Source organism: Gordionus sp. m RMFG-2023, chromosome 3 (genome assembly GCF_954871325.1).
Source record: "Gordionus sp. m RMFG-2023 chromosome 3, tfGorSpeb1-WG-v2, whole genome shotgun sequence".
In the NCBI taxonomy this organism is placed as follows: domain Eukaryota; kingdom Metazoa; phylum Nematomorpha; class Gordioida; order Chordodea; family Parachordodidae; genus Gordionus; species Gordionus sp. m RMFG-2023.
In genome coordinates, this window is record NC_088777.1 from 28,333,770 (window position 1) to 28,350,105 (window position 16,336).

A 16,336-nucleotide genomic window follows, 5' to 3' on the forward strand; every position below is an offset into this window, starting at 1 on the left:
AAAAATTTGCCATGATTTTTTACCTAGAGATAATGTGATGTTTTTACTAATTTGAATTGTAATAATTAAATTATTTTTTTCTATTTATATAATATTATTAAATACTAGAACAAAATAAATCGAAATTAAGAAAGAGGAAAATTGGAATAGAACTTATAGACGTAAAGAAAGTTGCCTCATCCCGGTGTAGTAAAAAATAAAATATGTAAGAAATATGCTCTTAATAAATCTCATGATTATTCTTGATATGGATATAATTTAATGCGATTTTTCATGAATGTATAAGGTCGGCCAATGAATGTAATTTAAATCAAACTTTAACAAAAATCGATTTTTTAAAGTGGAATTTTATATGAATAGGTAGATAACAATCGAGTAAATATTCTTAGCCATAATAAATTTATGAATTATATTCGATTTTTAAATTTGGATTTTTATGTTTATAAATTTTTGCATTAGAAGTTTATCAAAATCTTAAATCGTAATTTACAGCCATTCAAAAACGAAAAAAGTTCGACCATATTGGGAAAAGTCCGATTAAAAAAGTAAAAATTTTGATCAAAAAGGCAAAAGGTTCACTCTAAAAAAGTATAAATATCAAAGACTTAGAATAGGTTCCATCGAAAAATTAAAAAGATCTATCAAATAAAGAGTAAAGGAAAAATGTTCAAAAAAAGGAAAGGTGCAATTAAAAAAAGGAAAATTCTCTTCCCATTCATAAAGCAAAATTGTTTGTTATTTATAATATTTTTAGAAATTAATTTTTGTCAATTATCCTAATATTTTATTTCTTTATTATTCTTTAATTGTTGGCGGCAGATGCCGAAACGAGTTTGTTGTTTCGATTTTTCCTGTTTTCGGTATATTTAAAATGATTAAAAATATCTAAAATACAAAATTTTACATTTAAAAAAAGCAACTGATCCATGGATGGATAAGCAATTAGATTTGCATATTTCTATTCTCTGCCATTGGGGTTAACGGAGATAGTAGGTGAATTTTTTAAAGTTTTTAAGAACTCAGCAAATATAATATTTAAGCATTTCGGAGTTTGTGATTTAAGGGATGTGTTGATTTGGCTAGAATCTAAATGATTTTTGCCATGAAGGGGAGGAGTTTTAACAATTTTTTTTTCATCACTTCCTATACCCGAAGGTAATAATTGATGTTTTAAATATTTTTCGAGGCCTTGATACTTTAATCTTAAATAACCAACCAATTATGAGAGGTAATTTTTTTTATTGCTCATTATGGATAAGACATTTATTTGGTGGTTCTGCTTCTAAGTTCATTCTTTCGCCAACTTCCTATCTACTAAGTTTAATATTGATTGATATATTTTTTACACTTATTTTTTTTTTCGAGGTCGTGGTACTTATTTAACAGCCAGCCTGTACTAAGAAGTAAAACTTTTTATTTCTTATGAACTTCATTTTATTAAATTATGGGGGTGGGGGGGAGGGGGTCAATTTATTCCTATCTGTTTAATTTTGACAGATATTTATTTATTTACAATTTTACGCGGTCGTTTTACGTTAATCCTTAATAGCTGGCTCTTCATAAGAGATAAAACTTTTTTTTCTAAATTTTATTGATTTTTAAATTCTAGATATATGTTCGTTTTGGGGGGTTCTATTTCCCTTCAATCTCTGCTCATCTACAAAGCTTAATTGTTATTGTTGATATTTTATTACCATGAAATGGTATGGTATAACTTAAAAATCAATGGTGTCCCATTTATGGTAGGTAAGATCATTTTTAGATTTATTAAAATACTTATTTGAATAAATTGTTTATTTGAGCATCTAATTAAAAAAATTTTCTTATACTTTATTGAAAAAAATTTAAGGACATAGTTTGTTAAAATATAATAGCCGGCCCATTATAAGAGGTAAAAATTTTCTTTTAACTTATTTTTATCTAAGCTTAAATCGGTTTTACCAGTTTCACCAATTGATGTAAAAAGATTTATATAATCTAGGTAAAATTTTATTATTTACTTTTATTGCTTCTCTTATATGCCTACTAAAATACAAATACTTTATTATTTTTTTCTTCTGATAGTTACAACTAGTATTGTAAACGTTACTTCAAAAAAGAAAAAATTGCAAAAAATAACATAATATTATCTCTTATAACAATTTTTTTTATATAAAATTTATAAATAAAATAATATATTATAAGATAAGATATTTTTTGTAGTAATTTTTTACTTATTTTTAAGAAGAATTGATTTTAAAAGTTTTGATCAAATAAACGAGTGCTTAGTACTAAACATAGCTTTAGCTGTGCTAAACACGTTCAACTGGCGCAGAGGATGGGGAGGGTTGTGTTATATTGTAAAAATTAAAATTTTAATTGAGGAAATTTATTAAAAATTTAAGAATAATCTTTATTTAAAAAAAAGCTTAGTTCATCCTCAAACGAATCTTCACCTATTTTTTTAATCTTTATTATAAAATAATCTGTAAGTGTGTTTTTTAAAGAAATCAAATCTGCCTTTTCTTTGTCAAGATCTTTCTCGAACATGAAATAAGTTCAAGTTTCCTTCACATCTAGTTTTACGAGGGCCAGTGATTTAAATAGCAGGTTAATTATTGTTGATAATATATATTCAATTGAAATAAATTATTATCAAAATATAAATTGTGAACAAATTTCAACTGTATTCCTTTTATTTTTGTGCAGATTTGCATTAATAAGTGACTTACAAGATGAAATAATTTAAAGTACTTTTTTAAATATTATAATAGTTATCGTGGAAGTGAGATTTTCCAAATGCATTATTTTTTCTCTCTAAAATCAAAATAACCTTATAGCCCCATACACTAATTCGGATTTATCACAAGATTCGCCAAATTTGTGGCCATTCTCTTTAAGTTTATTAATTTCATGGAGTTATAGAAAGTGTTACATCTTATTATAACCAGTTTAATCCATTTTTCTTTAAAAATGGCTGCACTTTATTCCACAATTGAGGTTAAAATATTAATAAAAGTAATTTTATATTACAATATATGTTTTTTTTCATATTTTCTAAGAAAAATTTGGTAACGAGTAACGTTTTGCACCGTTTCTCAAAAAAAAAACGCGTTACCGTTACTTGTTCTAAAAGAAGGTAATGAATGGCGTTCCTTTTCTTCAAAAAAAGATAAAACAGTTGGTAATGACGTTAGAGCACTATTTACAACTTTATTTCTTAGATTCTAATTTAAGATAAAACTAAAATCGGTAGTCGAATAATTAGAAATTTTAGATATATAAAGAGGTGCTACATTGCCTTTAAGAGGAAAAATACTAATCATCATGATCGATCGAATTAATAAAGCAAAACTAATTATTCTTAAGAATGACTAATGCGATTTTTAGGTAAAAGCCTTCACAGGGCTCACGAGAATTTTTCTGATTGTCGACCGAAGTCATTAAAGAAATTTAGCCAAATCTTCATATTCTGTTAAATAGGAGCAGATGTTCTAATATGTAAATTGACGAATCTGCATTTTTGGGAATCATTAAATTATTAGCTTTGTTTATAGCGTCTTTTTTAATGTTGGAAAGGGAATTTGTGCTCAAGTATAAAAAATCCTATATTAAAAATTGGCCTTGTAATCATGGAATTCGCGTATGAACATCAACTATCGGGATAATTTTAATGAGGTAAGAAAACCAGCTGATCTCAGTTTCAGATATGACATTTATCGAGTGCTAGGATTGCGATTATAATGTAAAACATGCCGCGCCATATTTCATAATGACATTTTCGACGTCTATATAGTAATGAATGACTAATGAGAATGCATTGAGCTCGTGGTTATCCAATTTAAGTTTGAGATTTTTAGATAGAATAAATTCTAAAAATATATTTATTTTATTGAGGATCTAGTCAAAAGTGAAAGACTCGAAAAAGGGTAATCAATGGACATTTTACAAGTGGTAGATCTCAATTTTTCTATTTTATTGAAATCGGAATTCGGTTTTGTTTGCAATATATTTGACCGTCTTAGTTATATTTAAAAAATATTGAGGACTGATAAATGTTGGTCGATTGATGTCTTTGCCCGTAGGTGGCTAGCTTTGAGAAATTGAGATTGACAGCGAGGATCTTGAAGCAAGAAACCCATGTTTGGAAGGTAGCTTGGCTTGATGCCAGCTATGTTTGTAAACCTGATGTAGATATCTGCTAAGCCTAGGCCGGTAAAACTTTTAAAATATAAAACGGGCCAGGCAAAAATTATAATGGGGTAGGCCGCAGAAACCTTTATGGGTTGGCCCGCTATTCATAGAACTATGGGTTGCCGGGTCTGGGTTTTTGAATTTATTAATATGTTTGTTCCTAATTTTTTTCAATTTTAAATATAACTAGACATGTGCGCCGACAGCATTTTCGGCAGCGGGGTTTCTTTTTTAAAAATGATCGGCTACCGGCGGCGAATCGATTTAGACGCCGCCTTAAAAATCGGCGGTAGCGCAGTGGCATCAAATAATTTTCTAACTTAAATTTTTTTAAATTAAAATTATAAATTCATTGGAAACACTTTTAAAATAAAGTTTATGCTTTATCATGTTTATAACTATAATTTAATGATTTTATTAAGTTATAATATAATTATCATGTATAAATATTATTTTATTTAGATTTGTAGGACATAATAATGTTCTTTTAGAATTCAGAGTGAGCCCAGCTATGGAAAATACACGCTTGCTGGGTGTGCTCATAGCTGTAACGCACAGGACCTTTCTAGCTAATATTGAAAGTTTAGATAGATCTAATGCTTGTATCTTCCAAAAATCTAGGACATCTTTTATCTCTAAATTATAAGGAGAAAATAATGAATAACACTCTTTTTTTAACTAGTTAAATAGTCTTGTTGTTCCAGGTTATTGCTATGAATAGATGAATGTTTCGTAGCCAATGAGTTAAGATAATCGAGTTTTAAATTAACTTCCGTCGTTTCAGATTCGTTTAATTCGTCCGTGTAAAGCCGTAGAGAAGTAGCGCGTTGATACAAAAAATGCACAGGAGTAATATATTTTTCTTTTAAATATTCATTTACTATGTTTATAGATTGAAAACGAGGTTCCAAAAGTGCTCCTAACACCTAAGTAAAAAAAAATAAAACAAAGATAAATAATATATAAATATAATTTATATATTTTAAAATACTATCTGAAGATCGGTATTGGAAATCTATGATCAAATTTAGTAAGAATATTTTGTTTAAGGGATGCTATGGGAGGACTATCATATTCTTTTACAATTAAATGATTTTTAATTTCACTACGAAATAATAAGGATAAATTTATGGTTAACTCCTTTTTGGACGGATAAAAATTCAACAGTTTTTTTGAAGGTTTTAGGAAAATTTGTAAGTTCCTGCACCAAGTCCCAATCGAGTTAAATAATTTGAGATCCGGTTTCTCCATTCTATTAAATAGAATATTTATAGGATTATTACCAGTCACAATTTCCAGCATTATTAAAATAGTATGCCAACGTGTAGACACATTTAATTTTAAGGTTTTATGTTTTTTCTTTTATGATTTTTTTGCACTATCATCATCAAACCCCAAACGATCTTCACAAAAATAATCATTATTATCCAAATTAAAATATCCGATGTATATAATATCGATTTAAAACATTTTCTATTTTCGATATCGTTTATATTTTTAAAATCCGCTGTTTTGAATTTTAAGGCAACTATAACTTCTTTCACTTTCTTAATGAGATTTTCTATTTTATTAACTTTTTTTATTCCATCGACTGTCACTAGATTATGTAATCCATGCCCCAAATATAAATAATGGTCATATTCTCATAGACGTACACTTTTCTTTACACTGGGCCCTGCATCCGTAACCATTTGAATTTTCTTGGACCCTAAATCAAATTCATTTTCAACTTTTTCGATCTCGGAAAAAATAATTTCAGCTATGTTTTTGAGTGACATGAAATGTAAAGGTAATATAATTTCGCCGTTTATATTTGTCGTTTCACATATTAAAAGTTATAGCACAAAATGTAGGACCTATATTAATTTGTTGGCATATGTATGCTTTCATTGATAAATACACATCATCTAACTCCGGCTAAGTGTTGTTCTATCTGGTAAATCTTTTGTATCTGAAATAATGCCATATTTCTTTATAATAAAAAGTTAATAATAAAAATATTATGCCATAAAAAATTATAAATGTGGGATGAGATCAGTTTTATATAAATATTCTATTATAAAATAATTAAATATCTTAAGAGTTAAAATAAAAATTAAGATTGCCCTATCAAAAATTATAATGATTTTACAAATAACCTTAGAAAATATTGCATTCCAGTATTATTTATAGAAGAGAATGGCATTAAATCATTGCAACTTATGAGAACATAATTCCTTACCAGAATCCCTTTTTTATAGGTCAGTTGTATCTTTTACAATGGGTTTGGAAAATAATTTTAAATTTTGTTTAGATATTTCTTCTTTACATGATAAGTTATGTTTGTCAAGTAAATGTTTTATTATGTTTGATGTGCTGATATTTTTTGAAAAAGATTTTAAAAATTTACAAATATTTTTAAAATAATCAAAAAATTTACTATGAAAATGAATAATTATTATCCTCACCATCTTATTTGCAAGCATATATTACAAAAGGCTTTATCTGTAGCAACACTGGTTCTCTTATTATTTGTGTCAGTTTTTAATATTAAGGATCCTAAATGTTTCCATGCAAAGAAGGCTTTGCTTGCAAGGATATACTATATTTTGTTACAAGGTATTGCAATGCTGCATCAATTATAATTGTTTTAGTCCTTCTATTTTTATACATGCTATAATGGCAACAAAATAAAAATCATTAATTAAAATTTCCTGTTATGATAAAAAATAAATTTTATATAACGAGTTGTAAATTGCATTATGGTTTAATTAAAAATATTTAAAGCATCAAAAATAAGAATAAAATATAGAATAATATCAATCTATTTTAATATTCTAATCTTATTTTATCTAACACGTTGGTCACAGACCTGCCCAAAGTGAGCTAGCGTGTATTCAGTGGCGTAGCTAGGAATTTTCCTTAGAGGGGGTCCATGTATAAAAGCCTGGGGGGCTTCGCCCCCCAGACCCCTTTTTACGGGCCTTCGGCCCTTTTGCCCGGCCTTCGGCCGGGTTTATCTTAAAAATCATATTGGTTTTTCTTATAATATAAAAGTCCTAGAATTATTAATTATTTTAATTAGTGTTGTTAAACGGCTCGACTTGAGCTGATTTTTATAAACAGCTAACTCAATATTTTTGCAAAAAATTATTGTTCAAGACTAGAGATTTCTCGAATAATATAAAACTTGTATCTCCATGAGCAAAATTTTCTGGCTAATATATTGAGTTAGCTATATCGGCTAAAATTGAGCCACTAATTTTAATTAAAATAACACATTGACACAATTTTATTGATATACGTTTCATTTTATTATACTTTTAGAAGTTATTTACAAATAAAAAGCGATTATTTAAAATATAAATATTATATTGATTTAATTATAAATATTATATTGCTTTAATTATAAATATTATATTGCTTTAATTATAAATATTATATTGCTTTAATTATAAATATTATATTGCCTTAATTATAAATATTAGTATTACCATATAAATTGCTTTAATTATAAATATTATATTGCCTTAATTATAAATGATATATTTTATAATAAATGATATATTAATTAGTAAACACATTAAAACTATAGATTAAAAAATAAATGTTTTTTTTAAACTGTAAATTTAAGTCGATATCCTTCAAAGTGAAAAAATCAAAATTGTGTTGGCAATATTTTTTTACCAATATATGATAGATGTTTAAAATTAATATTGAGAAACTTAGGCTAATAATCATAGATGACATGTTAGCTTTGGAACCAACTTTTGATTATTATAAGTATAAAGTAATAGACTATATCACTTTTAGTAGGTGATGGTTCTAAATGATCTAGTATAATTGGTTGTCTATTATCCTTTAGTTTTCTGGAGTATGTGGGAATTGCTAAGATTTTAAATAAATATAATTTAAATAAGACTAATACCTGACATGAGTGGAACTTCATTTCCATTTAAATTCTCCCTAGATTTTTTATATATCTAAAATTTTAATGTAAATATTAATAAGTAATTGATTACATTACATTTATTAGATAGTGATTTGTTGTGACTTAGTGTATTTTTTTGTTTGTTATCACTATTTTTTTTACCCCTTGGTGTGAATATTAATTGAGATATTCCTATAAAAATAAATTAAAATAAAACAACATATTAGATAACCTTTAAATTCTAAATTGATACAGCCTATAATATTTTGTTGACTACTATCATTCTTCTTCAATGTGATACTTGATATACCTAAAATTATGATATAAATATTTTAAGGTAATAGTTAACATTACTTTTACTAGGTAGAGATTTGAAGTGATCAAGTGTATTTAGCTTATTTTTATCATAATTTTTTATAGAGTATCTAGGTATTTCTAAAATTTAAATGAATACATTTAAATAAGGTCATATAAGTTCATAAAATACCTGAGGTAAGTGGCAAATTGTTGCTTATGGTATCAAGTTCATCATTAAAATTCTGATTTTCTATATTAATTGGTGATTCATTTAAATAAGGTCATTATAAAATACCTGATGTGGGTGGTAAATTGTTGCTTATGGTATCAAGTTCATCATTAAAATTTTGATTTTCTATATTAATTAGTGATTCATTTAAATAAGGTCATTATAAAATACCTGATGTGGGTGGTAAATTGTTGCTTATGATATCAAGTTCATCATTAAAATTTTGATTTTCTATATTAATTAGTGATTTGGTATGTTCATTTTGTTGACTATCATCATTTTTATTAAATGTAATACTTGATATATCTAAATCTATAATAAAAAATATTTAAATCTTAATAGATTATATTACTTGTACTAGGTAGTGATTTTATATGGTCTTTGGGTATATAAATGAGTGTATCAAGATCATTTTCTTCCCTCCTACGTTTGGGTATATCTTATAAATGTTAAAATATTTTGGTTAGCCAAAATTATTTAAAATAATAAATTACCCAAAGTGGTTTGTACTGGCAATTTTAATTTAGTTAAAACTATGACTAGGTGTTTAATTTTGAATTCTAAAATAAAAATAGTTAGCTATTAATTTTAAATATCTTTTATATTAAATGTTATTTTGACCTGGTGTATTTACATCATCCTTATTATTTTCAATAGAGCCTATAATGCATAAGATATTAATTAGTACACTGGATTAAATATTTTTTAACCTCGTGTATTTATATCATGCTTATCATTTTCAACAGGGCATAAATTGCATGAGATATTAGCTGGTAAATTTTTTTTGTTACTTAGTAAATATTTTCTAATGTCCATTTCCTTCAATCTTAAAGTTCGTAAATAGGAAATAACAATCTTTACTTTTTAGTCATAAATTTAATCTCTTTAATAATTTCATTTATAAAAATGCTACAAAATATAAACCAAATATATATTATTAGAAATAAAAGCAGAGAAAGTAGATTATGCACTATTTTCATATTATTATTTTCGAACCATATCTTCGATAAATTATAATAAATATTTTTTTAAATATGCATAAATAATATATTATTATATTTTATTAGATTATTATCAATGACTTTAAAATAATATACAGAATAATTTATATATATATATAAGTAATAATATCCTTCCACAAACATCAAAACCAGAAAAATATAAATATTCATGGTATTTATTTGATATAAAGTCACTTTTGAGTCTTTTGAACGAATAATCTAAAAAAATTGCTCTGAGGGGGGGGGGGGGTAGATTATGCACTTTTTTATTTCATATTATTATTTTCGAACCATATCTTGGATAAATTATAATAAATATATTTTTAAATATGCATAAATAATATATTATTATAATTTATTAGATTATTATCAATGACTTTAAAATAATATACAGAATAATTTATATATATATAAAAGTAATAATATCCTTCCACAAACATCAAAACCAGAAAAATATAAATATTCATGGTATTTATTTGATATAAAGTCACTTTTGAGTCTTTTGAACGAATAATCTAAAAAAAATTGCTCTGAGGGGGGGGGGGGTAGATTATGCACTTTTTTATTTCATATTATTATTATCGAACCATATCTTGGATAATTTATAATAAATATTTTTTTAAAAATGCATCAATAATATATTATTAAAATTAATAGATTATTATCAATGACTTTAAAATAATATACAGAATAATTTATATATATATTTAAAATTAAAAGTAATAATATCCTTCCACAAACATCAAAACCAGAAAAATATAAATATTCATGGTATTTATTTGATATAGAGTCACTTTTGAGTCTTTTAAACGAATATTCTAAAACAAAAAATTAATTGCTCTGGGGGGGGGGTCCAAACCCGACCCCCCCCCCCCCCCCCGTAGCTACGCCACTGCGTGTATTATATGGATTGTTACAAATCAAATTTATAGCAATTAATATATTAATTTTAAAAAATAAAATCGCATTTTTTAATAATTCAAAAAATATACAATTCATAAATAATATATAAAATAAATATTATTTATTTTATATATTAAATATATATCACGCTGTCACGCCTCCGAATTTTCACACTGGCGGCGGTGTGTTGAACGCCTACACTTTTTTGACTGCGGCGTTGGTGTGGTCAAAAATCACCGGCGGCGGCGCATTTGACCGGCGAGGCACATGTCTAAATATAACTAACTTGAAAAAATATTGCAATTTTTTCCTTTAATAGTAAATTTCAGTAATGCCAACAAATTTATTGTCTAAATACACTTAAATATTGTTTATTTTTTAGAAATACAATAAATTAAATATTTGGATATGGACATGGGAAATATTTTTGAAACTTATTATGGTTTTGGGCCGGGCTTCGGATTTATTCTTAATAATAAATATCTAATATTAAAAACAAACTATTTCTTTTATTATATGATATGATATTTGAAAGTTGATTAATTATAAGTTTTTTTATCTTATATTTCATATTCATAAAAAATAAATATTATATTTGATTAAATTAAAAAAAAAATTTATATTAAGAAAATCAAGGTAAAAACGTTATTACTTAAAATTCTTTTGATATTTTTGTCTAGATCTTATATAGTATTAAGTAATATGTGAAAAATATTAATTTTGATTTATTATTTATAACTGTTTTTTGTGCTTAGGCAATTTCATTTATAGATTTTTTATATGCTATTTGTTATTTAAATTAAGTAATATATATTGTTAATTTGAAAGAATTCGCGGGCCTTAAGCAGATTTTTTACAAATTTTGACTTCAGGCAATAGGCTAGGCTACATGCAAATTTTTTAAATTTCTATTTTTATATTACATTTTTATTTTATAGGAACTTGAATGGAAAGTCTAATAGTAGAGAAATATGATATTGTTGTTCAAAATAAAACGTCGTAAATAATTCTAAGAATGTTTAATAATAGGAAGAAACCACAAGTTCTTCATTTATTGACAATACTTGGAAAAGTTTAAAAAAGTGATAGTATACATTTATTTCTTTTCAAACTTACACTTGAGTATGTTAAAATCATAAATTTTAAAAAATATTATTTTGTGGAAAAATAGCTGATTAAATCTAACAGAATAAATATAATATCTTTATAAAATTTAAATTTTTAGAATTGATTTGACCAAAATAATTTAAAAAAAAATGATAAAGATTTAAATTGTTAAGCCTTAATTGATATATATATATATATATATCCCCATCTTATTTCCTCTTTATAATTGTTCAAATATTGATATATCAGTCATTAATAATGAACAAATGCAATATAAACCTTTAGAAGAACATGATAGGCTTGATAGATCCCCCCAAAATCTTTATTATTATTATAGCTCCCCAACAACTAGAAATATACTTCTAATATTGACTCCTCTACAGGTTTACAGTATATTAATGTTTGTTTAATTACAACAATAGTTTATTTATATTTGGTGCTGATTTCTTTATTTGTGTAGGCTAACCCAATCTTAATCCCTCACATTGTTACAAAACATGATGAATCTATTATTAAAGATAAGCAAAGAAAAAAATGGCGATTCAACAAACGACTTACCCATTCTAAAGTAACTGGTGGCCAAGATAATAAGGAACTTTGAACTCCTCTGGAGGTTTATTTTGTTTTTTATCTAATGTTTTACATCTATATGTTTATTTTATATTCACCCAGTTGCCTCCAAATGATATTTCTATCACCACTACCACAATTCCTATGCCACCTCTGCCTAATTTTCAACAAATATAAGCATTTAATTCCACTATCATTCACCTCACTAGGAGTTAATATAAATAATACTTTATCCGATTCCCTGAGGAACTTTCATGAATATTTAGAGGGATGTTCAAACGTGAAGGTGTAGTGTGGCCAATTTCATTAACATTATTAATGGGAAAATATGCGGTAGTTTTGTCATGGCCTTTATAACAATACTTACGACCGTTTTATGGTTGAGTTGATCGTTCATGATTCTATTTTAGAGGGGGATACCAAAACTGACACTTTGTCAGAAATATCATTTTGCGTTCTTCTTTTAACAGTAGCCCAAGGCCTCAGCTTTATCAGGACGCAATGGGTGTTGTACAATGCTTTGGTAATCCGTCATTATTCATTACTTTCACCTACAACCCTAAATGGGATGATATTATACATTAATTATTTCCTCTGCAGACGACTTCCCAGATTTATTTTGTCGCTTTTTCCATCAAAAATTAAAATTTCATAAAGGATTTGCTCTTAATTTTATGAGACACACTAAATAATAATTAATCCTCATCATTTATTTAAAAAATTACCTAAATTTATATGGCAAGAAAAACAAATTTCTTAAAAAATATATAAATAAATTGCATATAAGTTTCATTAGTATTGAATGGCATTTTTGTAATTTAAATAGATAGCATTTTTTTGTACTTAACATAAAGATATAGATAGCCCTTATCAAATTTTATAAAAGAAATTAACCCACTAATTGGTAAATCCGAGATTTCCCCTTCATGTGATGATAAATTATTTAGAAATTTAACTATCTCCGGGTTTGGGAAAAAGTTTTGAAAATTAATATGGGTTGGACTGTGCTTGGAAAATATTCCTCAAGATTAATATTTGCTTGCACCTTGGGAAAATCTTTTACAAATTATTATGGGCCGGGCTAGGAAAAAATTTTCAAAATTATTATGGGTTGAGCTAGGCTTGAGAATTTTTTTTAAAAATTATAAGGTCTTGGACGCTTGGAAATTTTTTCCAAATATTATGAGCTTGGACCTGGCTTGAAATTTTTTAATGTTAAATGTTAGTCGTAATCAGTAATATATTTACAAATAATTTTGATATTGGGTAAAAGCTCATTTAAATATATTTTGACTCAAAAAATAGTTTCCACTCTTAGTCCTAATGGGTTGGACCCAATGGCATTGGTTGGACTTGACATAAATGGGGAGGTTGGGGGGTTAAAAATAATATAAATTGGATATGATTTTTAAATAAAAGGTAACATCTTTCTTAAAAAAACGAATAAAATTCTCATTCTCCTCATTTTAGACGGGCTATCTACTAGTTTTATTTTTATTACATAAATTTTTTTATAATCAAAACTAACTATATTTTAATATTTATAAATGTTGATTTTTATATATTTACTATACAATAACATTATAAGCAAATAATAAATTTGTTTGTAAATTTTTTTTATAAAAAGTAGCTAAAGCTACTTTTAAAAAATAGTAGCTAATAGCGAGCTACTTTTTTTGATAAATAGCGATAACGGTAGCGCGCTACTTTTAAAAGTAGCATTTAACAACTCTGTATTTAGGAACTTGTAGTCCCTTTTATAGAATGAGCGTTTTTATTTTTTTATGATTGGAATATAATTACATATTATAAATTAAAATCTATTATCAAATAAAATCAATAATTTATTTACTTTAGAGATAGCCAGTGAGGCGATTAGATTATAAAAGCCTCTTTTAGAACAAAGTTAATTTATATTTTTTTATAATTTTATTTAATAACAAATACAAAATATCTTAATGCTGGCTGACCCTGAAAAAGTATTACTTATATCTTCAATGTATCCAAGTGATTACAATTTATAAAAAATTATCTTGAAGGAATGTAATGAGTCTTTATATATTAATATTTATTATATAATTTATCCTCTTGTAAAATTAGTAATTATATCTCATCGGTTGTATGGTGTCAAGCCGGTAACCTGATGAATACCTAAAACAACAAACGCTCTAAGCCAATCATATTTAAAAAATAAGTAAAATATATTTTGATTTTTTTCTAGGATGTGCTGAAATATTGTTAAAAATGAAAATCTTTTGTTTAAATTAAATGCCTTCATAATATTTTAAATTTATTATTTTCGGATTATTTATAATTATCTTAAAGTTAAAATTTTTAAACTTAAGAATTATCATAATCTCAAAAAGCCTATTTTGAATGTACTGGGAAAATATTAGAATGATAATAACCAGATATTTTCTGAAGCAGATACATTATTATATTCAATAAGACAGAAGATTTCTCTTTGCATTGGAATGCATTAATAAATTATTTAGTTACACTATAATTTTATGCCAAATTTTTAAAAAAAATGATATGGATTTGGCTGAGGCCATGAGAATCGCGGATATTATTATATTAGAACTTAGAAAACTAAAAGATAATATCTTCAGGAGGTTTATTTATTATTAAGGCGAAAGCAGAATTATATGATTTTGAGATTCGCAAGGCACCTTAACAACCTGATGGTTAAAACTTTAACGTGAGACTCAATTGAGGATTACTATAAAACAACTGTTGTTATTCCACTTTAGATACATTTTTAAATCAATCAATGTTTATCAAATGGCTCTGTCCAATTTATAAATAATATTACCAGCAAATCATTTTTAGAATAATTGAAAATATTAAATATTTAGCTAAATATTAGAATATATAAATATATTGGAAGGCCTATTAATTTCAGAATCTAAATCTTGGTTAGAAAGATTAATTTTAGCTAAGAATCCTCAATAAACGTAATGGAATTGCATATTTTGGATTTTTTTCAAAATATATTAAAATTACCGTATATTTTGGCAACAATATCAATTGATAAAAACACAAATGAGAGGATCTTTTCTTCATTAGAATAAAAACATCTCAAAAGTTTGACATCTTAAAATCGATTGAATGGACTAGTTTTACTTAATTTATATTAAGATTTAATCCCCATTCGGAACAAATTATTGAAAAATTAGGCGCAAAGAAGATTAAATTTTCATTTATGAACGATATTTTGATTAACTTTTTAAACCATCATATAATGTTTAATTCTCTATTTTACTATGATTTACATTAAATATAGGTTATAGCTATAACATTTTATAACAATATTATATGGCTCTCAAATATTTTATATTTTCCAATATTTTATTATTTGTATTCGAAATTGTCATTTTTGATATGATTGGTTATAATAAATTTTATATTGTTTAATTCTAGTAAATTTTTAATGTACCAAAAAATAAAATTTTAATTAAAAAAAAAAATTATCCCTCCCTCTAGAAAATTTCTGCCTACTGCCTGGCTAGAGAAATAGGATTAGAAAAATATTTTAATTTTTCCTAAATAGTATGTGCTGTGCTACAAAAATAAAGGTAAAAGTTTGTATTAGAGTATGATAAATACAGTATTTTATTAGTCACCAAACCTACTGAATTTGGTAAAAGTGAATAAATACTTAGGGCTGGACCGTTTCAACCCTCTTATTATTTCTAAACAGTCGTCTAGTTAAAAGGCTATTAGTTTTAACAGACTAATACGAAAGAGGTTTGTTGTAGGTATTTTTGTTATATATTTATAATGATATATATGAAATGTCAATCAAAAGTGATCTTTTGAGTTATGTTTTTTAAGAGGATTGTTGAAAAGAAGAAGATCACATGCTCTTTTGTTAATAGGACCTGATGTTCTTTTGTTGATGGATTTTTGTATGGATTTTTGGAGGTTGTTTGTATATGTATATTAATACGTAAATATGAGTAAATATGTTATACATTTTTTTTAAATGATGATTGTATAAATATGATAATAAACTGATTTTGGAATACTTAGATTTTGATATAAATATTGTAGACGTAAATATTGTTGCCGATGACCCAGGATCTATCTAGGGATTAGTGAGAATACAATGCAATGTAAAGGATAAGAAAGGTAAGACCAGTG

General features: G+C 25.7%; 2 long non-coding RNA genes across 2 annotated transcripts; both read right to left on the minus strand.

The window, feature by feature from the left end:
* Positions 1-7,963: 7,963 nt before the first annotated feature.
* Positions 7,964-8,520, minus strand: LOC135927343 (uncharacterized). Its single transcript, XR_010572050.1, has 5 exons — positions 8,438-8,520; positions 8,316-8,393; positions 8,180-8,275; positions 8,081-8,135; positions 7,964-8,040 (listed from the first exon to the last, which is right to left on the minus strand). It is a non-coding gene; the product is annotated as an uncharacterized LOC135927343 (long non-coding RNA).
* A 50-nt stretch (positions 8,521-8,570) lies between these two features.
* Positions 8,571-9,161, minus strand: LOC135927400 (uncharacterized). The gene is made up of 5 exons (XR_010572073.1): positions 9,104-9,161; positions 8,962-9,048; positions 8,781-8,921; positions 8,676-8,735; positions 8,571-8,630 (listed from the first exon to the last, which is right to left on the minus strand). It is a non-coding gene; the product is annotated as an uncharacterized LOC135927400 (long non-coding RNA).
* Positions 9,162-16,336: the final 7,175 nt, after the last annotated feature.